General features: G+C 45.2%; 1 pseudogene; it reads right to left on the bottom strand.

The window, feature by feature from the left end:
* LOC147019446 (uncharacterized) overlaps nt 1-24,329 on the bottom strand; it is a 30,112-nt pseudogene extending 5,783 nt beyond the window's left edge.
* Between the last annotated feature and the right edge of the window lie 1,559 nt (nt 24,330-25,888).

Genomic DNA, 25,888 nt, shown 5'->3' with positions numbered 1-25,888 from the left:
CACTCACACACCGTGCCTCACTCATTCACCCGGGGGCACTCGCCCGCGGTGTCTCATCCATACTGGCCGTTTCATCCACACACGCGGCCTCTTCCACTTGCGGTGCCCCTTTTATACACGGCGTGCTGGGAAGCACGTACTCCGGCACAATCGCCACCACACCACTCACACACGGGGTCGCTTCCACACACGAGGACGCACTCACACCTTGCACCACACACAAAGGGACAACTACACTGGGGATTCGTGTCCCCACAAGGGTCTCCGGGGCCTCTATACCCCCCCAAGCTCTCCGTGCACCTGTCCACAGCACCCGTCCCCTCAACGTCGCAAAGCACGACCGAACTCACCTGGTCGTGACTCGCCTCAAGGGGGCATACTCCCTCCCCTCGTTCCTGGAGGAGGCCATCCAACTGCTCGCACCGGGTCTCTACCCAGTCCGCGAGCTCACCCCCATTATCCTCCACTACCTCCATGTGTGTGTGTGCGTCACTTACCCCGTCTTCATCGTGTAGTCTTCCCTCTATCGTTCCCATCTCCCGTGTCTCTGCCAACTCAGTCACCTCTTCACCCTTTGCCTCCCTTGTCTCAACTATTATTTCCGTCTCTTCCCTTGTTATCTCCCTCGTGCACGTCTCCGTCACCCCAATTAGTTTGTCCCTCTCGGTTACCGTCACGACCCTCGCCCAACACGTCCCCCGAATTCTTTTTTCCTTACCCGCCTCCACCGCGGGCCCGACAGCCGTTGCACTCCCTCCCAGCTCGTTCGCTCCCACACGTGGAGTCGCCATTTTAAGCTCCCCGGTTACTGCCTTCATGCCCGCCTGCAGGCTTCGGCCCATGTTCTGCGTCTCACCCCGCAGCTCTTTCATTTCTTCCTTCATGTTTGTTTCCATCTTTTCGTTCATGCTTTTTATTTGTTGTGTATTCGCATCCATTTTTTCGTTCATTTGTTGTGTATTCGCATCCATTTTTTTTGTATTCGCATCCATCCTCGCTGTCATTGCCGCCAGCATGGCGCATAGCTGGGCCATGTCGGGTGCGCTTGGGTGAGACGTTTCGGCAAGGATCGGGGGGTTTTGGTGGAGAGGGGGAGGGGAGGTGTCATACACCGCGGCCGCCGCCGCACCTATTTCGGGCTCTGGGTTCAGTTGGGGGAGTTCGTGTTCCTGCATAACCAACATTTCCTGCACGGGGTTTTCATCCTGGACCATGGATTCTACACATTCTACATCCATTTCTAATACCCCTGGCTCCCGCTCGCCTTGAGACGCCATCTTATTTCTCGTAAAGGGTTAATTTAAATCGCTCGTAATTTGGAGGGAATCGGGGGTCGCTCCTCTCACCCCTGGACCGATTCCCGTGAATTTAGCTGGAGACAGGAGAGCCCGTTTTCCCGTTCTCCGATACCAGTGCCGCGAGGAGGGCGATGAGTTTATATCCCACTCCCACTTATATATTGACACCAGTGTTGCGGATTCGCGCCCGCCGGCGTGCGAACGGCCACGTAACTCGAATCGCGGCACGTCGCCCACCGGACGGACAATCCCGTCGTGACCCTCTCGGACTAACGCCGGGAACTAGTCACGGGTGGGCCTTTCGGCCTCACCACGATCGTGCCAATCGGCCCCCCGCGTGGGATAGGGTTGCTCGCCAAATTCGACCTACCTAAGTACCCACACGGAGGGTAGACCGGGCGATCGCACCTCGCCGCAGGTCGACTTCGGACACGGGCCACTTTAAGCGACCCGTTCCGTACTATCGGGATAACCGAGCGGTGTTATCGTCAACCTGGACGGTTCGATTAATTATCGGGCGTTTTAGCCCACGACCAACCCTTTACGTGAAGTAAGATGGAGATTCAATTAGAGAAAAGACGAAGCGAAACGGGAGGAACAGTTCAACATAAAGCACATTTATTCCGCGGCAAACGGAAAGCACACATATACAATTATACACCAAAAGCAAATGTAAAAGAAGAAGAGACACACAATAATGCACAAAAAGCAAATGTAAAAGCAAAACACAATGCAGATCTACCACCGACTACCGAGCACACGACAACACTTATACAGTTTTACTTCACAGACGGCGCCGACAACACATATACTCAAAGCAAAAGAAAAAGGGACCACCCTCCACTATGAGGGGGCAGACGGGCCTAGGGGCCGAGACCGCGTCGAGCCTACCCGTCTGGTGATGAGCCGCAAAATGGCGGTGGCGCCCCGACTCCGCGGGCCTCGCTGGGACTGCCTGGTATGGGGTGGGAACGGGGCCCCCTTCTCGCACTATCTCAGCGCGGGGGGGAAACAGGAGGGGGTTGTTGATGCTCGGGGGAAGGAGGATATCTCGCTGGGTCGGGTCCCGCGACGAGCGTCTCCACCGCGACCTCGGTCGCGTTACCGGCCTCTCCTCTCCGCAGCTCCCCGACTCTGACACGAGCGCCCCCTCGACTGCCTTCGCCGCCGCCACCTCTCCAACTCTCCACAGCTCCGTCCAACTGCTTTCTCCGACTCTTCTCTTCACTGACTTCCCAACTCAACTCTTCAACTCCACTTGACTGACTCAACTACGAGCGAACGCGGCCCTTTATAGCGCCCGTGGCTTCGCTCCTTCACCTTTGACCCTTTACCTCTGGCTGGCTCCCCATTGGACAGAGGAAAAGTGGGCGTGAATGCTTTTTGATCCATGAATCTGCATATTGCGATATTACTCCGATGCACCTGGAGGCGGGGCCAAATCGCCCCATGCTCGCTGATAGGACGGAACAGAAGTGGGCGTGAGTCGTTTTTGATCCGATTTCTTCGGAAAGGCTGGTGTTTCTGCACCCGCTGCTCGGTGCGCGCCCTGCACGAGTCCAGTATCGGTGCCCACAAGCGGCGCGGGAATGACGGTGATGCGATGGTTGCGAGGGCGAGTTGTGACGGTAAAGGTCGTGGCTGTTGTTGTGAAGCGGCGTTGCGGTTGGTGGTTGTTGTGTGATGGCTGTTGAGACGTGGTTGGTGGTGGTTGTGATGGTAGTAATGGCGGCTGGTCCAAAATAAAGATAGTAAAAGAAAAACGGCTATCTAGAGGGGTCGCAGCCCGAATGAATGACATTTATTCCCTCTAAACAACGGGTTTGGGCCTAACTACACATATACTTACAGAGATATCTCACCTAAGGGACCTGAATGGTGGTTTGCGAATTTCGTCAACCACAACACTATAAACCGACTCACACACGTTCTTCTACTCTTGCTATCCCACCATGAGCCTGCTCCCTGAGCCCCACCCTACCCTGCCTGGTCCCTTTACATTTGCAATTCCTGCAGGATGTCTCTATGAACGTGCTGACTCGCCATTAACCTCCATTTACGGATACAAAAAAACAAAAAAAAACAGAAGGCAACAAAGGTTCCTTGTACGAAATGCCGACGACTCGAACTGCACTCGGAGTGAAAGCGAGGAAACACAGCCTAAAGTATTAAAAAAAAAAAAAACGAACCCAATCAAACATGAACAGCACATCATGTGCCACACAAAAGAAGAAAAAGAAACACATCATGTGTACTTCGAAAAGTTCATTCCATGACGGCACCAGGCCACGTCGTCTCACCTTCGTTCGTCTCCATTTGAAGGTTACCGCGGGGTTCATCTCGAATGCCATTTCCTGAACCACGGCCCTTGTACAACTAGTCAGACAACTCGTTTGCATCGTTTAACGAAACACTTTGTAAACCGTAAATGTGAGAAGCATCTGTCCTCACTTCTTATGAATGCAAACATAATATGGTGTTTCTTAATCAGAGACAAGGGTGGGGGGGGGGGGGGTTTGTCCACACACAACAACCCGTACAAGTAAAACGCACATCTTCCAAAGGCAAAGATGTGAAAGTTGTTTTCCTTCTCTCACGATACCTACCTTAACAAGGTCATCAACATCAAAGGTCGTGTCAAAGGTGACCTCAATGTCGTGGTCTGGAAAGATGGATTTTCTGGTTTTTGCATCCCAACCAAGGCCGCACAACGCCCCGGTGAAACGGATTTTTTCCTTGTCACGTCTGCAACGGAGTTAGCGGCCACAAAACCCTTTTACGTTCAGATTCTCTTCAGAAACCCTCTTCAAACCCCAACCAGCCTTTCCAAAAACCAAACCAAAACTTTACCCACAGCCTCCAATCGCACACTTCAGGAAATATGAGCCATGCCCAAGATCTCCCTCCGGCAGCGCAGCATAGCATCAAATTAAAAAAAATTGGACACCATGTCCAGAGAAGCTAATTTATTAACAGAGGAGAAAACAATTCCAACACGCAGCAGAGGATAAAACAAACAATACACAACCAAGTGGTACCGGAGTTCCATTGTGGGAGCAAACATGATGCAAACAATGGCTGGGAGTCCATGGATGGGAGGCATCAGAGTTGTGTTTCGCAGGAGTATCGTGGATCCTACGGCAGAAGGTAAACACAGCTGTCCATTACACTTGTGCTGGTTTGGAGTACACAGTATTTACATTGAGCTGACTTGATCGAGGAGAGTAAATTAACTGGGTGTGTTACAGACGCTCGCCAAATGTTTCAATGGATGAAAAATAAATGTATTTGAACCAATCTCAGGCTCACGAAGGAGCTTGTACATAAATTGGACATCAGTGTACTTTTAGTTTGATATTGGTGCACAACCCTCGTTAACCCCACCCCAATCCCTCCTCCTTCCAAATTCCCAGTTTTCTCGTCTGAGTTTCCTTCTGTATCCATCTTGTCCACCCAATGTATCCCTCTCTTGGCTCCTATTCCTCCCCCACACCCTTTGCTTGTCCAAATCTGCCTTCGACTCTACTGTTGGTGTTTCCACCCCCCCCTTCTCTCTCTACTGTTCCTTTTGTCCTGTTTTGCATCCTGTTTTTGTCTGTTACGTCCTGATCAATTCACTGTACTAGCTCTTCCACGAGCCTCAACAATGTATACAAAAAACAAAAGGCCAAATCAACGTGGCAGAAAGAGTTTGAAGCTGTGATCGCAGCATCAGGAGCCAGAGATCCAGATGGAAATGATAAACCCGAAATTAAATTACTCTGTAGTTTTAGGATAAGTTGCGACTCACTTTTGAAGTCATAATACTATATATATATATATATATATATATATAGTTAGTTCCGTTACCCCGAAGGCGAGTGTTTCCAAACCCCTGGGCCAATTTCCCCTGAAATTTGCTGCACCGCAATATCTTTACACGTGGAATGTCATAGTTATAAAAACTTCCAATTAGGAATCAAAATTATTTAAAAACACGAAATAATGGCACTTTGGGTGATCGAGTGTCATACGTCGGGTGTCCTCGACGGCAGAGCGTGAACCATTTGGCCCATCACTGCCATGTTGCACGCCCAAGTTAATTTATTTTTTTTCTGCTGCAGGTGTAAAACGTCCGTTTCTGCACACAGACTTCATTTTTCTGGAAGTTTCCTCCAAGTGTCGCTCTGTTGGGTCTATCTGCCCTGCTGGACAACAGTGTTCAAGGTGTGGAAGTTTTCGTGAGGTTGTTTTTCCACAGGCTTACCAGAGGAGTTCACACTAACAGAGGCCGCCAGCAGAATCCTTTCATGAGTGTCCTGAGGTTCGATGTTCACAGCAACAGTATTCACACTGTCCCTGTCCACCCTTACTGATCTGCAGTACCACGAGAGAGAAGCAAATCATCACACTCGAAGTCAAACAGAGGCCTCCCAACCTGCTGAAACACAAATAAATCTTCTTAAGAAAGAAACAAACAGAAAACAACCGCTGATGTTATCTGTAAACAATGAAGATAAGTCTCATAGGGTTTTGTGACAATGCTGCCCTGTGAGTACCACCACCGTATCAACAAAAATAAAAACATACCATTTGGGGGGATATTTCACCAGTCCATCACCCACATGTACGGCACATATAATAGAGGATATACAAGACCAAACACACACGACACAACCGACCAACACTCAATCAATAATTGCCCGTTTTCTTTCAATACTCCTTTTGAGAGTCGAATGTGTAAACTTATTTCAATATGAAGTAGTGGGGGAGTAGTTGACTCGACATCAAGATGTCTACACTGGATTTGAATCCCGACAGATCTGCATTTCTGGTTTATTGCAACCAAGAGGCACTGCACCTCAGAGCGCAAGCTGTCTTTAGAGTGCGAGAATAAATCTCCGAATACAATTAGGTTGTGGACATTAAAGATCTGCCATAAGCTTTCAAGCATAGTCGGCTGTTGTATGTGTTGATAGAAAAGAAAGAAAAAAAAATCATCGTCTCAGGGTGAACGAGAACGGCACTCGGTGGAGCGCATACCTCCATCCGGCTGAAAAGAATACATTTTGTATCCCACTGATAGGCTGCATCTGAATCCGGACCATCCAAAGGCACTTCTTCAAACTATTGACTCAGGGGGTTGAATAGTTATTAAACCAAAATATTTCAGGTCATCATTTTTAATGAATTTGTAAAAAATTCTCAAATGCATGTTTTCACTTTGTCATTACGGGGTATTTTGTGGAGATGGGTGACAAATATTTAAAAAAATTTAATCCTTTTAAATTTCAGGTTGAAACGCAACAAAATGTGACAAAAGTCGAGGGGTGTGAAGAGTATCTGAAGGCGCTGTCATAGTATCGGGGTGAAGAAGTGGCCGCTGATATGGCCTTGCACCATGCCAATTGACGCTGTGCTCTATGGTGATCAACGAAGCCTCCATCTCCGAAACCGTGACCCACCGTCTTCGTCGTGTACAAGGGTGCTGTACAAGACTGCTTCAATCACGCGAAACTTCAAGATTTTTTGGTTTTAATCTTACACGATCTTTAAAATCATCGTTTCATTAAAATTGAAGTACAGTAGATGCTTGAACACTGCGTGGGGTATCGTGTTGTACGAACTCTCGAGTTCATGAGGCAATGCATTCCCACACATTCTGCCTTGCCACTCCATTGGATTCGAGTCGATAGAGACGAAACTTGGCACACAGGCGATTCCAAACAACCTCTAGATTCATGAAAACATTTGGGATTGGAATGTTTTTTGGAATTATACAGCTGTCAGAGTCCATGATCATTCACAAAATTAAGGTTTCTTCTGTGTTATACCTTCATATTTCAACCAATCCAGACAGGATTTGGCACAAACATTTCGAAGACTGCCTCTCCAGAGTGCAGTGCAAAGACAATTTTGTGATTTTTCTTTAGATTCTATATGGGATCAAAGGTCAAGATCAGACACCTAATTAGGGTGTCTGGCCGACCAGGCGTTATACGATTAAATAAATGCAGACAAGACTTGGCACAAACATAAGTAACCACAACCCATTTAGAATAAAGCAGCGACACGTTGTTTTAATGTCTTAATTCCCATTTTAAAGGGGACATTGGCACTCCACCTTAGATATGCAGCTTCTACTCACCCAAGAATTGATGGAGACCCTCAATATCAGATATGAGATCAGCGCCATCTCTCTGGATATATCTCTTGCTTTTGATAAAGTCTGACATCCTCCCTTAACTCTCCAAATTCTCTGCCTAGGCACCCAAGGCCAATGCCACACATGGCTCATTGACATTGTTTACTCTCATCGCCAACATTTTGCACTCGATGGAATCCTTTAATCTCCTCTCCCTGTCAAGGCTGGAGGGCCCCCAAACCAGTGTTCTGGGTCCAGTCCTGTTCTTAATATTCATCAATGATCTCAAAAAGTCCACCATCAACCCCCTTCTGGTGAAAATACCTAAACCAATGATCACTGTTCACCTCCACTTATTTGTTCCTCTTCTTTCCCTGCCTGTAGAATCAACCAGGCATGCCTCAACTATGTACTGTCGGACCCTGACATTCATGGTCCCGTTATCGAGGGACCACGGCGTATTTGTGGGTCATAAAGTGTCACGTGCTTCTGCAATCCCACTTTGCGTATTTTTTATTTACACTTCAGGACTGGTCCCCTATTATCCACTGCCGCTGATATTTACTCATTCTGGGGATTCCTCCACAGAAATCTCCTCTCCCTTATGCACAGATTCATCCTACCTCGTCCTCGATTATCTTACCAATCCTCCCGCTCTTGGTTCTTTAAATCCTGTGGTGAGGCAGTTGCTTTAAAAACAACTTGCATTCTCCTTATGAAAGGCAAATCTGACCGAAGGCAACCTCAGATCATTCCACAAACCCCGCAACAAGTGTGTGTCCACTCTCAAGAGAGCCAGAAAAACAACATCTGTCCAATCTCAAGAATGAGCTTTCAAACTCCTCTAAAACCTGGTGGTACCTTGTCAAGTCTGCCTCTGGTGTATGCTCCCGTTCCATCACTTCAAATAGCACCACAGCAGACTCCGCGAGTGAGAAGGCCGAATGCCTCAGTGTTTGCTTCAAAATCTTATGTCCCGAACCCCTCCCTCTCTGTACCCATCCTTCCCAGACATACATAACCAGTTGCTCCTCCATTCTGCGTCTTTTGCACCTGAAACGGGAAAAATGCTTCTGGCAACCCTCGACTCTGACTCTGACTCTGCAACTGTACCGGACAGCATCAGTTCAGGTCCTAAAAACTTGCTCCGCTGCTCTTGCACATCTTCTCTCTGCCCTTTACCATAGGTCATCTTCCATCTGCTTGGAAATCGGCCAACATCACAGCATTACATTAAAAAAGGGACCGCTGTCCTGAAGCTCACCTGGATCAGGAGCAACAGTCACTCAAACCCCCTGCAAACACTCTCAGACACTGAATTTCTTTTAATGCCTGAACAAACTTTGGTACATCAAGGGTGATGAAGGTTGTGGTCAAGTTTCATTGAAATCATGTGTGTAGTTCAAAGACAGCAAATACCTATTTTTTTGGAGGGGGGTGGTCAGAACCCCCTTGTAGACTCCCTCAATGGGCACAGATTTTGACACAGTCAATGCACTTTGGTACATCACCCGTGATGAAGCTTGTGGCCAAGCTTCATCAAAATCATGTGCTTGGTTCAAGCGACAATGACTGAAGTGTTTACGGACTGACTGACTGGACTCACTCACTGACCTACGGACACTGCTCGATCGCATCAGCTCACCTGACTAAAGTGCAGATGAGCTTTAAAAAACAAAAAAACGTGCAAAAACTGATCCTCTTTCGAGCAATCTCATTAGATTACTTCCAGTCATAATCAAGGTCATGGAATCCATCAACGCAGTTGACATGAAATCATTCCTTTTCTCCAACAGCCTCATCTCAGATCAATTCAAATTCAGACCTGGTCACTCCACCTTGGACATGCTACTTCTACTCTCCCAACAATGGTGGAGGCCCTCGATATCAGACAAGAGATCAGGGCCATCTCTCTGGACATATCTCGAGCTTTTGATAGCGTCTGGCATCCTGCCTGAACTCTCCAAATTCTCTGCCTGTGTCATCGAAGGCCAACGCCACACGTGGCTCATCGACTTTGTTTACTCTCATAGCCGATTGGCACTCGATGGAACCCTTTCTCTTACTCTCCCTGTCAAGGCCGGAGTGCCCCAAAGCAATGTGCTGGACTCCATCTTATTCCTAATCTTCATCAATGATCTCACCAACTCTCGGGAAAATCTTCTTTCTCTCTTTGCTGATGACTCCACTCTTTGCTGACATTTTTCATCCTTCCGACAGACAAGCAGCAGCCTCTTCCCTCTCCTCGGACCTTGACAAAAATCACAAACTGGTCAAACAATTTTACTTATGAATCCATATTGTCCACCCTTTGCTTTCTCCATTACCCCTCCATCATTACCTCCATCCCTTGTTTGTCCATCTCCGTCAACCTTCTCCCTCCGCCCTGCTGTTGGTTTTTCCCCTTTCTGTTATGCTGTGCCGTGTCATCGCTCTTCCACGAGCCTCGACTATGTTTTTTTGTTTTTGTATACCTTGTCGAGGCTCGTATGAGAGCTAACACACAACGCACAGCAAGGGGGCATGATACAAGAGGGGTGTGAGTGGGAGGGACAAAACAGTGGGGAACAGACACATTAGGAGATCTGTGGAAGGGAGAGGGATGGGGATGGGACGGGGAACACGAGGAAGAGAAGATGGACATTACAGGGACTTTCAGGAAGGAAAGCAGGGGAATTGAAGGAAGTGGGCTTAGGTGGATTATCAGGGGTAGAAAAGATCGAGGATTTGGATGGGGGATGATAAGAGGTGGTGGTGAACAGCTGTTTTGAAAGCCTGGAGGGAAGAATGGGAAAGAACAGAGTGAGGGAGTTTATTCCAAAGGCGGGAAAAAAGAGGAATGAAAGAGTTTTTTTTTTTTTTTTTAAGCCCCAACATTCGGGGCATTTTCAGGAATGTATCCCCCACGAATGTTGGAGTCCGACAGTATACAAAACCATAAATAAATAGTGGATGTGAGGGCACGGGGACATATTGCAGTCGCCTGAATGTGTGTGATTCCCGTTGATTTTATATCTGTTCAGAGTCTAAGACTCGTGGCAGAGATGAAACATAAATCAAGAATGCGCACGCACAAACCAAACTTGGGGGAAGTGATGTCACTTCCCCCTGCACTACCTTTATGAAGTCACTCATTTCTGTGCAATGACGAAGTTATCCCCCCCCCCCCATGCTCACAACACCCATGGGATTTTGTCTGTGCTCCATCCTTCAAATGCTGAGCATCAAGCAAGTCTTAAATAAGACCATTTTTAATATGACTCTGACTACTATTTTTATCTCATTTGGACTTTAGTCCGTGACATATTGGACATAGTGAGCTTACGCGAGCGAGCAGTGTCCGTCGGTAAGCAATTTATTCAGTGAGCTCGTAAACACTTCAGTCGTTATCGCTTGAACCAAACACACGATGTTGATGAAACTTCGTCACAAAAAAAAAGGAACCATCTTGTATTTTTAAATCACAGAGCTAATAAACATCCTAAAACAGCAATGTTATAACTCCATCTCAGTGCCATTAAAACAGTACAATGACTCACAAGCCAAGCTGGTCATGAACATATTCTTAAAAGGTAGATCGAGAACAAAATAAATCAATAATATGGAGCCTAAAAAAATAATTCTGCCGTCATGGAGTTTGAACTCCTCTTTATTTAAACGATAAATTTATGCGCCGTAGCCAGAAAGTTGAGTTTATTGGTTATAGATATGACGTTGGTATAAATTGCGTTTAGTATGACGATACGTACCTCATTCTGCCGGTGTTTGTCAAACTGTGGAACTGCATTTGATAAGGACTATAGGGACCAACCAATTTGATCTGCAACACAGAACAAAAAAAGTTAAAGGGACAGAACATAAAAGGAGGTTTCACAAACTCAATGACGGTGTTTGAAAATATTTTTCCTGATTATACTCAAACATCATGCCATGGGATAAGACAAAGTGATGGAGCATCAGGAGCAGCAGCAAAGAAATGCGCACGCACGCACGCACACACTCGCACGCACGCACGCACGCACGCACGCACGCACACACACACGTTTTGCTCCACTGGACAAAGGGTCCGATGGGTGTTTTGTTTTTACAACACATAAATTGGTGGCACTGTATTTTCAAAAACATCCTTATAATGATAACCTTTGATAAGTAACCTCCCAAGTATGTAGTTCAGATGGGATTCCCCATTATCTGGAGGCAAGATCTGCATATAAACGATTTATTGGACTCTGGAAAATCCTCCATTTGCTGGTGACTTCACCCTGTGCCATGACATCCCTCATCCTTCAGACAGGCAGGCTGCAGCCTCTTACCCCGCTTCAGATCTTGAAAATAAATCACAAGATGGTCAAACACTTGGAATATGTCTTTCAATCCTGACAAATCTGAGCCTGGTGTTGGCTTAGTGGTTAGGGTGGCGGCTTGGGATCCCAGCGTCCTGAGTTCAAGCCCCGTTGGCTGCTGAATTAACACCAGGGGGTTGACTCAGCCTGTCATCCTTCCGAGTTCGGCGAAATGAGTACCAGTGTACTGGTCCCGGTGTATGCCCCGGTTAGAATAGGTGTACCATATCCCTGTGTGTCGTAAGAGGCGACCAGGGTTGGCGTCAGGAAGGGCATCCGGCCATAAAACATTGCCTCAAGAAAAAGCCAAACCCCTGCACAGCAGGGAAAAATGGCTGTAAAAACGGTCATTATTATATTTAATCCTGACAAATCTCTCACTCTCACGATCTCTCTCGGCAGGGACCGTCTGGCAAACGCTCCTATCTACTTTCTTAACAATCCTCTCGAGGAAGTTGAGTCATTCAAACTCCTGCGGCTCCCTTTTAGCCATGATCTTTCATGGGTAAACCCCATTTCAAAGTTCGCCTCTAAAGCCAGCCGCCAACAGGGCGTCCTCCATCGTACAAAGTCCTTCCTTGTCACACCTGAACTCCTATCCACCTCCAAGGCTTTCAACTGCAGCTTGATGGAGTACTGCTCTCACCTCTGGGCTGGCTCCCCTGCCTCACACACCTTTCTTAGCTTGCTGCCATGGAAACCAAGGCCTTCAAGATTATTAGAATCTCCCACAATGAAGCCGAGATGAGCCTATCACTTTGCCATCGCACACAGGTCGGTGGTCACTCTGTCTTGTACTGCCTCCTTTCTGGTCTTGCACCCTCTGCTCTTTGTGAGCTTTGTACCCCCCCCCCCCAACCCCAAGTTTCTGCAGGGCTCGCACACAGTCCACCATCAACCCCCTTCTGGTGAATCTACCTTAATCCACAATCACTGATCACCTCCACACCTTTGTTCCTCTTTTTTTCCCGGCTGTGGAACCAACTTCCACATCCTCTTCAATCTCATGCTTCCCTCCAGGTCTGCTAGACAGCTGTTCACCCCAATCCAAAAATCATATTTTCCACTCTCGTTAACCTCCCAACCCAATCCCTCCTTCCAGATTTCCAGTTTTCCTTCCTGATAGTTTCTGTCTGTATCCATATTGTCCACCCAAAGCATCCTCTCCTGACCCCCATTCCTCCCCACACCCATTGTTCATCCAAGTCTGCCTCCATCTTGGTCTTCGTCTGTCTGTCTGTCTCTCGTGTATTAGTTCTCCACGAGCCTCGACTCTGTCTATAAAGAAAGAAATAAAAGCGTTATTTCATGAGACACGTCCAAGCAGTCTTCTCCAATCTGCCACATATCCAATAACCCCTTCCTCCTTACCAAGACCAAGCCACGGCGAAGACATGACCCAAATAGAGCAACAAAAAGCAAGGCCACCTTTAGGTATGAGAAAACAATGAACTGATAACAGAAAGTGAAATATTTCACTCTTCCCGTGGGTGTCCACTCTTGCCTCCAACTTATGGCACATGCACAAGACTGAACAAGAATTGCAACTCAACAACAACATCACCACCAACATTGACATCCACATCAAACAGTTCAATGTGATTATCACAACCACAGCTACTAAATACATCCCAAAGGACAATATCAAAAAAATACAACCCAAACTACACACCGGAAATCGCACACCTCGGACGAGACAACTTGAAACACAACACACCAACACCCAAATCACCACAACACTAAACGTGGAAATCAACAACAAAATAGTGGAAAAACTCCCCCACAAATCTGCACGCCTTTCTACGCACACTGGACCACTCAACCACGACCAAACGTACCAGTACTAAACCATGAACAGCATCATGAACTCCAACAGTGGAATAACACCCTCACATGCAGTCATAACTACCACAGACAACGCACCATCAGAGAAACAACAAGCTACCATCCTCGCGGACCACGACGCAAACGCGTCATATCGGACCCAGAAAAGAGGAAAGAAATATTACAACACACAAGCTCAGCCACCACCATCTCGCCATTCACTCCACACAAACAACAAAAATCATCAAAAACTCACACGCCACCTCCCGGCTCTGACGTCTCGTCCAATTTACATTGAAACACCTTGGACCACACGGAATATCAACACACAAACATAACAAACTTCTCCTCCCAACACTCAAGAATTCCCCAAATTTGGAAACCACACAAAATCATTACCCGCCTTCAAACCAAACAAAGAACCCACTAAATCATCCTCCGACACACCTATCACCTCACCTTGTGCACCCTCCAAAGTAGTAGAACACCTAATTACTCACACTCACAAACCCTCACATCCCTCTCTCGCACATCCAACACAGATTCAGATCAAAACCACTCCACGACCAACTGTCTCACAAACCTCACCCAAAACACCTTTGATCACTTCAACAATAGAAAACCACCAAAACACACTATTCTTACCACAACAGATATCAGCATAGCATTGGACACACTCCCAAAACTCTTACTGAAAAACAAAATTCTCAACACAACCTTGAACACCACCACCAAACTCTGGTTGGCCAACTACCTATCATGCAGACAGTCAGAGTTGACCTTTAAACGCAAGTCATCACACGCACATGATACCTTCCCAACGGAGTCCGTCAAGGCTCAGTCCTCTCAACCACACTGTAATGTGTTCATTCACGACATTCCAGGACCACCCAAGAACGTATAAATATACTCATATGTGTACGATATAACCATTACGACCCATAGCAACATCAACACAACCAGATCACAACTTCAACCCTTCCTCAGCACCCAACAAACCTGGCTCACCATCAACAGACTGAAAGTAGCCCCTCAAAATCACCACTCACCCTTTTAACAAATTACACCGACTAAGATAGCGCTGCACTAGAAAACAACATCCCTATCCCACGCACACGCCAAACAGAAATACGAGGCATCACTTTTAACACATCCATGTCATTCTCAGATCACATCACAAACATTTTTTTTTAAAACACATGAACACCCAGGCTGAACACAGTAGTTAGGGCATTTACAGGCAGACTTTGGACACCACAGAGAAACAACTTCATTAATATACAAACAGTACATTACATCAGTAATTAACTATGCCAGACCATCTTGGGCCTCCAGCCTATCAAACGCACACCTCAACACCCTACAGACCAAACAAAGCAAAGCCCTTCACATCGTCACAGGTTGCACATCAACAACACCCATTGAGCACCTACACACCCAGGTAAAAATGTTAAAAATCAAAGACCACTTGGACATGATAAGTGCACAGTTCCTCACAACGGCAAGTGCCAACCTCATTCACACTTTCCACAACATGTACAACCACCCACAGACTCCCGAGACACATTAAAACAACAACACAGTGACATCCTCCAAAATATCTCCCCAATGAACAACAAACTATTAAACAAGCAGTCATAGACTGGTACTGACGAAATCATCAACTTGACCTCTGACTTTGTCTAATAAAAGCTGTCTCCAGAGAAGATAGCGATGCAAACCAGAAGTTTCTACGATGATTCTGTACCAAACCATCAAAAATTGAATGTTTGACCTCACTGTGACCTTGACCTTTGACCGATTTTGACCAAAATCTAATCAGCGCTAGCCATCACCCTCCTGAATCACGTGGTGTAATTTGACATTGGTAGCTTCTTCCGTTCTCGAGTTATCGTGCCTACAAACAAACACACAAACACACACACAGTCATAGACCGGTACTTACGAAATCGTCAACTTGACCTCTCACCTTGTCTAATAAAAGCTGTCTCTCGAGAAGGTAGCAACGCAAACCAGAAGTTTCTACGATGATTCTGTACCAAACCATCAAAAATCGTAACGTCGACCGAAGCAAAAATCTCCATTTCTCGACGCAATTATTTAATATTATTTTATCAGTCACAAAACCGTAATATTCGGCCATCTACCAACAATCTTTGCATAATCCGACGGCTTAGCGAGTCAGGCATGCGACGATAACCTTTATTGGGATAAAAAATGACTTTTAAACACCATCTTTATCAAAAACACCGTCAGCGCGCACACGCAAAAGCTTTACGTGGGTCAACGACGCGTCTGCTCGAGCGCGCTGCATCATGGGACGACCCGTGACGCGTCGAGTGAAATATTTTTTATACAATCTTTAAACGTCTCCAAAACATCCGATTTTTAACAGAATTTCGACAACCGAGTTTTGAGCGTCCTAAGCGATCGCAAAAACTGAAGACAAAATTAAAATCGAAGTTAAAACGAACTTGTAACGTCGAGCGAAGCAAAAATACTCCATTTCTCCACATGAATTTAAGGAATTATGTTTAACCTCACTGTGACCTTGACCTTTGACCGATTTTGACCAAAATCTAATCAGCACAAGCCATCACCCTCCTGAATCACGTGGTGTAATTTGACATTGGTAGCTTCTTCCGTTCTCGAGTTATCTGCACCAAACTATCAAAAATCGAATATTTGATCTCACTGTGACCTTGACCTTTGACCGATATTGACCAAAATCTAATCAGCACTAGCCATCACCCTCCTGAATCACGTGGTCTAATTTGACATTGGTAGCTTCTTCCGTTCTCATGCCTACAAACAAACACACAAACAAACACACACAAACAAACACACAAACAGAGGACGGAAGTCATCAATATACTAACAAAATCTTTAGATTTCGTCAGTAAAAAAGAACTCATCCACACCCACGCCACCATAAATGCAATCAATAAAAGACGTAACTAGAACTGCCACTTTAAAACTGGCGGCAGTGATGACTGGGAACCAAGATGTCCCGATTTGATTGGACACCGACCCTAACCCATGAGATTTTTTATTATGATTCAATTGAATTTAGAATGGGATTAAAATAAATTCAATTCAAATGAAATGGAACACCGAATACAGTCCTGAATAGGAGTAATCAGAAGGAACCCGAACAAGCAAAAAAGCAAAGATGAAGTCATCAGGAGGAACCTGGATAGGATTCACATTTCAGCTGCTACTCCACACTCAAACCCATCCAGGCACAGCCAAGTGAGCCTCACTCAAAAAACAATAAAATAAAATAAATTTAAAAAAGAATACAGATGAAAAAAAATAAATAATTCTGGCTGCCAGACCATGTGTCCGATCAAGTTCAAATTTAAAACAAACAAAAAAAAATTTCATGTCGATTGATTCGGCGGTTCCAGAGAAAACATTATTTAATATTTTTCTTCTCTCCAATATGGCTGCCAAACCACGTGACCTATCAATTATTCCTTAATAAACTTGTACATCCATGGCTTAGGGAACATTTGTGTGAGTATTCCTTCTACCTGTCCAGCTGTTCTGGAGAAGATTTTTTTATATGTTCGATACGTGTAAAGTTTCACTTCGATCTGTTCAGCCACTGAAGAGAGGATTTTTGAAGGTTAAAATTATTTTTTTTTTTTTTGATATGGCTGCCGAATCACGTGACCGATGACGTCAAATAATTTTCTGTGGACCATTTTATCCTGAGATGACCCTCAAATATTATCATACTGATTGGATGCAGCATTCTGCAGATGCAATGATGACGTCACAACGAAGGCACCTATGATGTCATAGAAAAATCACACATTCCCCATGAGGAGTACTTGCCATGTGCCAAGTTTCAATTTTTTCCTTGGTGCGGTTTCAGATACACAGAGGTCCAAAGTTTTTCCGTATTTTTCAACATGGCTGCCACACCACATGACCTATGATGTCATAATTATCATTAAAAGATTCTACATGAGTAATCACACCCACCGTGAAAATTGTCTCAATCCAACAAGCGGCTGCGGAGAAAAACAACAAAGTTCTGTGCGGGCGAACAAGCAAACAAGAAAAAGACGTCGTGCCTCGCGCAATACTTACAAAATACACCCCACATCCCTCGACAAACGTTGCCATGGATACATCAAATTGTACATTTTATGAAGGCTAAAATTGGTAATCTTAATCAAAGCACAGGTAAATCAGATGAAAATTGATTATTTTTCAGAATGAAATTGATTTTAGAAGTTTGACCTTGAGTTGATCTTTGACCTTCTGACCTCAAAAATAGTTGGTTTCCCAATTCAGTGATGCAATATTCAAATCATTTTCAAATTTCAAGTCAATCAGACAAAATAATGACGACTTTAGAAAGTTGACCTCAAAATCAATACGCTTCTCAGTTGAGACTACCTCTACAACTGAGTAAAGTTTCATGACGATCGGTTTAGAATTGTGACCTGTAGACGATAAAGTCAGACAGACAGACAGACAGACAGAATAACAAGACGACGACTTTGTGCAGAGCACGATAATTGCAAAATCCATAAAACAAATTTGACCTCAAAAATCATTGGTGGTTGAATTCAGTTACCTGATATGCAACTCCTCTTCAAATTTCAAGTCAATCGGATAAAAATTGCGGATTTTAGAAATTCGGCCGATGTTGACCTTTTGGCCTATGTTTACCTTTTGGTCCATGTTGACCTCAAAAATGACTCCCCCCTCTGCCATACCATCTGTCATCCCTCAGATTGGCAAGCAGCAGCTTCTTCGCTCTCTGTAGATCTGAGTAAAATCACAAACTGGTCCAATACGTGGAACATGTTCTTTCAATCATGACAAATCTCACTTTGTCTCTCCGAAAGGACCACCTGGAGACCTTCCCCCCACCCCCATCTACTTTCTCAACAATCCCCTGGAAGAAGTCTTTTCATTCAAGCTTCTGGGTCTCACGATCTGCCACGATCTTTCCTGGGAAAGCCACATTTCCAACCTCGCCTCCAAAGCCAGTCGCCGACTGGGCATCCTTCATTGTTGAGAGTACTTCCTCAGCCCACCTGATCTCCTGACCACATACAAAGCTTTCGTCCGCAGCATGATGGAGTACTGCTCTCCTGTCTGGGCTGGTGCTCCCACCTCTCACCTTTCTCGGCTTCATGCAGTGGAAACCAAGGCATTTAGGATCATTGGTATCTCCGGCGGTGAGGCTGAGTCTTTGGGCCTCTCACTCTCTCACCGCAGGCAGGTCGGTGGTCTTTTTGTTTTCTACCGTCTCCTCTCTGGCCTCATCCTCCCTCCTCTGTCTGAGATCTGCCCCCCCCCTCTTTCCGCAGAGTGCTCAAGGTCCACCAGCAACCCCCTTCTGGTAAAACTACCAAAATCTAGAATCACTGCTCACCTTCACTCTTTTATTCCTCTTTTTTTCCTGCCTTTGGAATAAACTCCCACACTCTCTTCAACCCCATTCTCCACTCCAAGTCTTCAAAATAGCAGTTCACCACCACGACCTGTCTTCGCCCATCCAAAACCACAATTTTTGTACCCCCGTTAATCCACCCCTAACCCAACTCCTTCAAATTCCCTGCTTTCCTTCCGAACAGGCCCTGCAATGTCCATCATGTTTACCCTGTGTACCCCACCCCATCCCTCTCCCATTCACAGATCGCCTGTCTCTGTTCCCCACTGTTTTTGTCCTTCCCTCTCTCGCCCATCTTGTCTCCTGCCCACCATTGTTGTACATTCTGTGTGTTAGCTGCAACTCATCTTCAAATTTCAAGTCAATCGGATAAAAATTGAGGATTTTAGAAATTCGGCCGATGTTGACCTTTTGGTCCATGTTGACCTCAAAAATGACTTCACCCTTTGCCGTACCATCAGTCATCCCTCAGATCGGCAAGCAGCAACTTCTTCACTCTCTGCAGATCTGGATAAAATCACAAACTGGTCCAACACGTGGAACATGTTTCTCAATCCTGACAAATCTCACACTCGCACTGTGTCTCTCCAAAAGGACCATCTTTAGAACCTCAACATTGTATACAAAAACACCCGGAATTTACAATTCTCACGACCCCCCCCCCCCCCCACACACACACACACACACACACACACACACACACACACACACACACACACACACACACACACACACACACACACACACACACACACACACACACACACTAGAGGTCAGTAAACACACACCATGCCATGTGACCAAAGGAAAGTTGCACGTCGTAATAAACAACTGAGTTTCAACACATCAATTTTATTTGCATTTATAAAACTCAAGTCCCTCTGCCTACCAAGCTTTTCTCATCTCCAGTCCTCCCCCGATGAAACCGAGTCGAGAGCCCAATTTATTTATTGAAATGTGGTGGTGGTGGTGGTGGTAGTGGTGCAGCACAGGCATGATGGACAAAATGACCTCCCGAGTCAAATTTCCTTGTGAACATTTATCGGTCTCGTGTCGTGGTCACAAACTTCACCGCGATCAACAGACGTTATCAGGTTTTGTATCTGTGTGCAGCACAATCGTGTCTTTATTTACTGACATAGACAGACGTTGTCCTTCCTGGCGGACATGTGATCACAGGAACGAGCTTGCAAGCTTTTATACCCGGCTAACTTCTCCAAAAATACCTCATTAAAAACTACCATGGGAGTAATTCACATGACCGTGGTCATGTGGTGTTAACACTGCAACCCAATCCCGATGAAATAGGTTCAAAAACGAAATTGATATTGGGTTCGAACAGGAATCAGCATATCAGAATAGCACCTCAATTCCCCCATCATCGCAGCACGTTTATCTGACGATGATAACATAGAGACGTCCGTGTAAGCCGTTACAAAAATACAGACTTCTGGACACAGACACACGCGGAATTTTCACCCATACTGTGCATGTGACAACCCGTCTAAGTCAGGGCGAGCCAGACAGTTCGAGAGTGGACTCGTGCTCATTCATTCATTCATTCAAGACCGACCGATTCTGTACTATCAATTCACTTTTAATAATTAGCGATTTAATATTTTTAATAACTCGTATATTGACACATAACTCGACAAGTTATTGAAAAATACTTCGTATGTATCAACGACTAACGTGCCCCGCACCCTCCCTGCACACCGAGTAATGCATCTGTCGGAACTGCACACAAATCCCCACCCCACCTCCCTGATTCCCAGACTGCACATATAAAATAGATGGCTTCTTACATCATGTCAAGCACTCAACCACAAGTGAGGATACAAATTTTTTTTCTCCTTCTTTTGCTTTAAAAAGAATCTCAAATCGCATTTGAGATACAAAGTTTTTGTTGATTTCACTTCATCCCATTGTGCCCCCGTTTTAAGCAAGAGCAGCTTTTCCTGCTCGCGTTTCGGAATGTCGATACTACTCCGTCACCAGCGCGGCGTGACCGGTGAAACGAGTCGTGAAACTCTCGAGAACATACCTAAGGAATTCCGTTACCTTTTCCATTCGGTGCGTACGGTCATACAAACAAGCATCAAAAGCATTCGACTGAGAAAAAAAAACAAAAAAAACATGAAACCTCCAACTGTGCAACAACATCTTGACGGCGATTGAGCATCGTTTTCTTACGTTGCTGTCGGATAACTGATTTGTAGCCGGCACCCTCAGAAGTTCCACAGACGTCTTCTTGTCCACTATCGACGAAGAACAATTGGGCACGTCCACTCGCACCGAGGCCGATGACACGAGCGTGCTGTGATTTTGCTGTAAAAGACATCACGCGGTTACAAAATCTCCTGCACAAACAAATCCACGGTAGCAGCAGCAAACCTGTGCGAGCAATCAAATACTATCCACAAATGCACAAGCAAAGGATACGAGGGTATTTATGGTTACACGTCACACAAGATACGAGGGTCGCACAAGTCAAAATAAACGCAAACTTTACTTTTTCAAGACAAGTTTACACGATGAAGCTCAAATGGCTAAAAATAAATAAATAAATAATAAAAAGCTGTGGCATGGAAAGACACACTGAAACTCAAATGGTAAATAAAGAAAGAACCTTGTAAGGAATTTTAAAACAAACAAGACATAATTTGACGTCGCAACGTCGACCGATATGCCTCCACACACATTATTGCATCATTATAGAGGAGGAGGAGGAGGAGATTGGGACCATACTCTGTGCAGAGCGTGGTGCTGCTTACGCAGTCTCCTTGGCTATTGGGCACAATCCTGGACGGGTCGCCACTCCGACACAGGACACCAGCATGCTGGCACTCATTATAGAGGGTGTTCCAAAAAGATCCGGACAACTTTGATTGTTAATATATTTAGAACCATCAAAGATACGACGACACCCTTTGGTTTATATGACACAGAAACTCATCGTTTTGTTCACACCATCAATGCACTCCAATATGAGCTCCGCTTGTCACGCGGCAGGACGACCTCCATTTGCCGTATTCGTTTTGGCTCAGCATGTTTGTGTCCATCAGTGCGCACACAGCTGTGATCTGAGAACGAGGATCCTGCAGGTTTGCCACCTTGTTGTTGTGGACAACATCTCTGACAAACCCACCACAGCAAAAATAAAAAAAAATCAAGGGGGGTTATGTCTGGTGATCGTGGGGGTCAGATCAGGTCAGGTCCATCTCGGCCAATCCAGATGCATCAAAGAAACCAAGAGGAAATTTTTCATTCTGGACGGCTCGAATGACTCGGGCCCAACGAAGGAGAGCGCCGACCTGTTGAAAAATGATATCGGGTTGCTTGTCCATTTGCCATCCTTATGAGTTCAATAGCGGATCTTGCAATCGTCTATAGTACAAAGTTTTAAAGTGGATTTGCTATCCCACTGGGTCTCTGAACAAATTCAGCTTGGTTGTCCTCGGACCAACTTTGGGGAATTTTTTTTAATATCCAAATTAGGGCCACCATTACCAAAAAACCTATTTTCTTCAGTATCTTTGCAACTATGAATGATAATGGCACAAAAATGTTATCTAGACCTATGTTTTCATGGTCAAGGATTACGATAAAGGCATGCAAAAAGTTATTACATGTATTTATTTTGTCTGCATGGAAAGTAATTGCCACCATTACTGCAAAACCGATTTTCTGCAATATCTTTGCAACTATGCATGGTAATGTCACAAACATGGTGTCTAGACCTATGTTTTCATGGTCAATGATTACGATAAAGACATTTAAAAAGTTTTCACATGTATATATTTATATATTTTGCCTGAATGTAAATTATTTGCAGCTGCTGTCTTGCGCAGGCGTGGGATCACAAGGTTCATACCTCCAGGTCAAGCATAACCCAGCTCTATGATGCCAGCCGGATTCTGCCGGAACTCATGAGCCATGACGTGGGTCTCTCGGCGTCCATTGGGAGTTGAAACCAGGAGGTCAAAATTGTCGAACCACCCAAAGATTGGCCCCACCCTCCGTTCCAAGCCCATGGCCTGATGTAGCACATTACTCTTTTCACCTGCAAATTTTGCAGCTAATTTACGGAAACGTATGATCTCGTCATAGGACACTATGAAACCGTGATCATGTAGGAGCTTCATCAACTCTGAACTCCCATACCTGTGATGAAGCTTCACTGCCAGCCCCAGCGTTGTCTGGGTTCTAGTGCCTGCAATGTGACTTTGTACAGCTTGGGTTAGACTGAGAGACTTTTTTTGTCACCTCCCCCCCCCCCACCCCCTGAAACCAATTCTGAAATTATCTTGAGCAGTGTGGTGCGAGTTTGTTTGAGTGTGTTGTTGTACGTAAATTCTCCGAGATCATAGTTTGCGCTATTGTACTGTACAGCTCGTGCCTCACCTTTGACCTGCCTTACCACAGCGTCCACACTATCTTCATCAACTGAATTGACCTCGACCAGCTTCAAGGATTTACCCACAAGATCCCTAAACCCTACAACTGAGGCACAACCCTCCATACGTATAACGACAATGTCATTACCTAAATAGTTTGTGAGATTTTGGAACATCTGCCTGTAAGATAACAATCCACCTAAACTACAGTACATATCATGTAATTCAATAGCTGTCCATGTACGGAGTTGATGGTTAGCATACATGTCATTAATTACCGAATTCAGAGCATCATCATCGATTAAATCAGAGTTCAATGACAAATTGATATACTTAGGAATAACCATGAACGACGCATCATAACACTTCTTATGGTATTGCGCGTCTGCGGCAGGTAAATCTGTAAGAACACCTTTGATGCGGATTTCAACCTTTCGACCCCAATCATCATTTCTCTGCTCACATAAACCTAAAAGGACATCTTTGAAAGGTGTAAGGCCGGGGCGGTCACTGGTCTCGCACTGGATTATACGCTCCCACTTGTCAGGGTGTTTGGGGTCTTTAGGAAGACAGTCATCACCACAGATCAAACAATGTTTTTTTTAATTGAAACGTTGGAAGTTGAGACCTTCTTACTCTGCTAGTCTCTGGTTCACTCTCTGTTATTGAAAAGTCTTCTTTCCTTTTCTTGGCTATATACTTATCCACATTCTGTTTAGATGTGCAAGTACAGTAACACGTCTTATTACATTGCACAGATGAATTCTCTCCTTGCGAGTCCAAAATGGCCTGTAACTTGACATGAACATCATCGTCACCCCTCTCTTTACTCCGCTGAATCATTGTCCTGATGCCTCGGACTCTGACTGTCTGATGGGGTCCCTTTTCACGGCAGATCGGGAGGAGGCACGTTTCGCTAGCCATCTCGATCACCTGAAAGGAGAATCGAGTATGTTTTGAGAGCCGCCACAGTTATGTCATACATACATACATATATATATATATATATATATATATATATATATATATATATATATATATATATATATATACACATATATACATGTGATAACTTTTACATGCCTTTATCGTAATGCTTGACCATGAAAACATAGGTCGAGACATCATTTTTGTGACATTATCATGCATAGTTGCAAAGATATTGAAGAAAATAGGTTTTTTGGTAATGGTGGCCCTAATTTGCATATTTTTAAAAAATGCCCAAAGTTGGTTCGAGGACAACTAAGCTGAATTGCTTCAGGGACCCCGTGGGATAGCAAATCCACCAAAAAAACCTTATCCTATAGACCATTGCCAGGTTCTCCAAATGGCAAATGGACTATTGCAGGTCTTCAATCTGTGGGAAGGTGAATCTTTCCAACATGTTGATGCAAATTGTTGAGCTCACTGTATCCTCCACAAAGAAAAATGCAAACATGCTGAACCAAACATGGCAAGAACTCGTGGACCGCCTTGATGACTTGCGCGTGACAAACGGACCTCACATTCAAGTGTTTTGATGGTGTGCACAAAACTGTACGAGTTTCTGTATCATCGTATCATTTGGGGTTCTAAATATATGAACAACCAAAGTTGTCTGGGTCTTTTTGGAACACCCTGTCGTACGTACTTGTATCAAGTTTGACTTGGATCTCCTTCAGCCGTTCCTAAGTTATCGTGGTAACGAAACCCTATCACAGACAGACAGCCGGACGGACAACCCGAAGACAATGTCACTGGTGACTTCATCAGCGGAGGTATAAAAACACAGTTGTATCGTGTTTCTGAGCAGCGGTCACGCTGATGAGGCCTATCTCTACTCACTGTGACCTCGCCCTTTGATATCTTCACCAAAGTATTATTTAGACAAAGCCATGTTCTCAAAAACAAAAGTTTGTTGAAAATTTGAAGTGAAAAGCTCAAATGGTAAAAGAAGAAAAAAAAAAGGTTACGTCCAAAACGGATGGAGGGACACACAAACGAATGTGGGTTCAAACAAACAAATGCACACATGATCAATTTCTGCTGCACAGGGCGGTTGGGGTGGGGGGGGGGGGAGGCGAATGAGTCAGAATCTAATATACTCGGAAACAAAAGCCAGTTCGTTTTCAGACCATGCACGTGTGGATGGACCGCCGTCGCCTCACTGGGTGGACAGCTGGCTCGACTCCAACCGCAAGTCAAACCAGGGAAAAAAATTAATCATCTGGCTGCCATTTTGGGAAGCTGGATAGGCCGCAGGCCTCGGGTGTCAGCCCGTGGCCCAGTGCAGTTCCCCACACTTTCTACCTAAAACAAAGTTGAAAGAAAGTAAAAGGTTCCACCAGAAATGACCCAATATCAAAATTTGATATTAACCCAATAACAAATTTCTTAATCGTTTGAACCCTGTGACCCCCCTCTAGTAGCTGCACCCCCATGGGGCATGAACTGGGGGTCAAATCCCAAAAATATGTCACTTATTTATTTAATGTCCCACAATT

The sequence above is a fragment of the Eptatretus burgeri genome, chromosome 9, assembly GCF_056783735.1.
Source record: "Eptatretus burgeri isolate ZD-2024b chromosome 9, Ebu_testis_v1, whole genome shotgun sequence".
Taxonomy (NCBI): domain Eukaryota; kingdom Metazoa; phylum Chordata; class Myxini; order Myxiniformes; family Myxinidae; genus Eptatretus; species Eptatretus burgeri.
The sequence above is the reverse complement of the archived record's forward strand: the minus strand, read 5'-3'. Positions and strand labels throughout refer to the sequence as shown.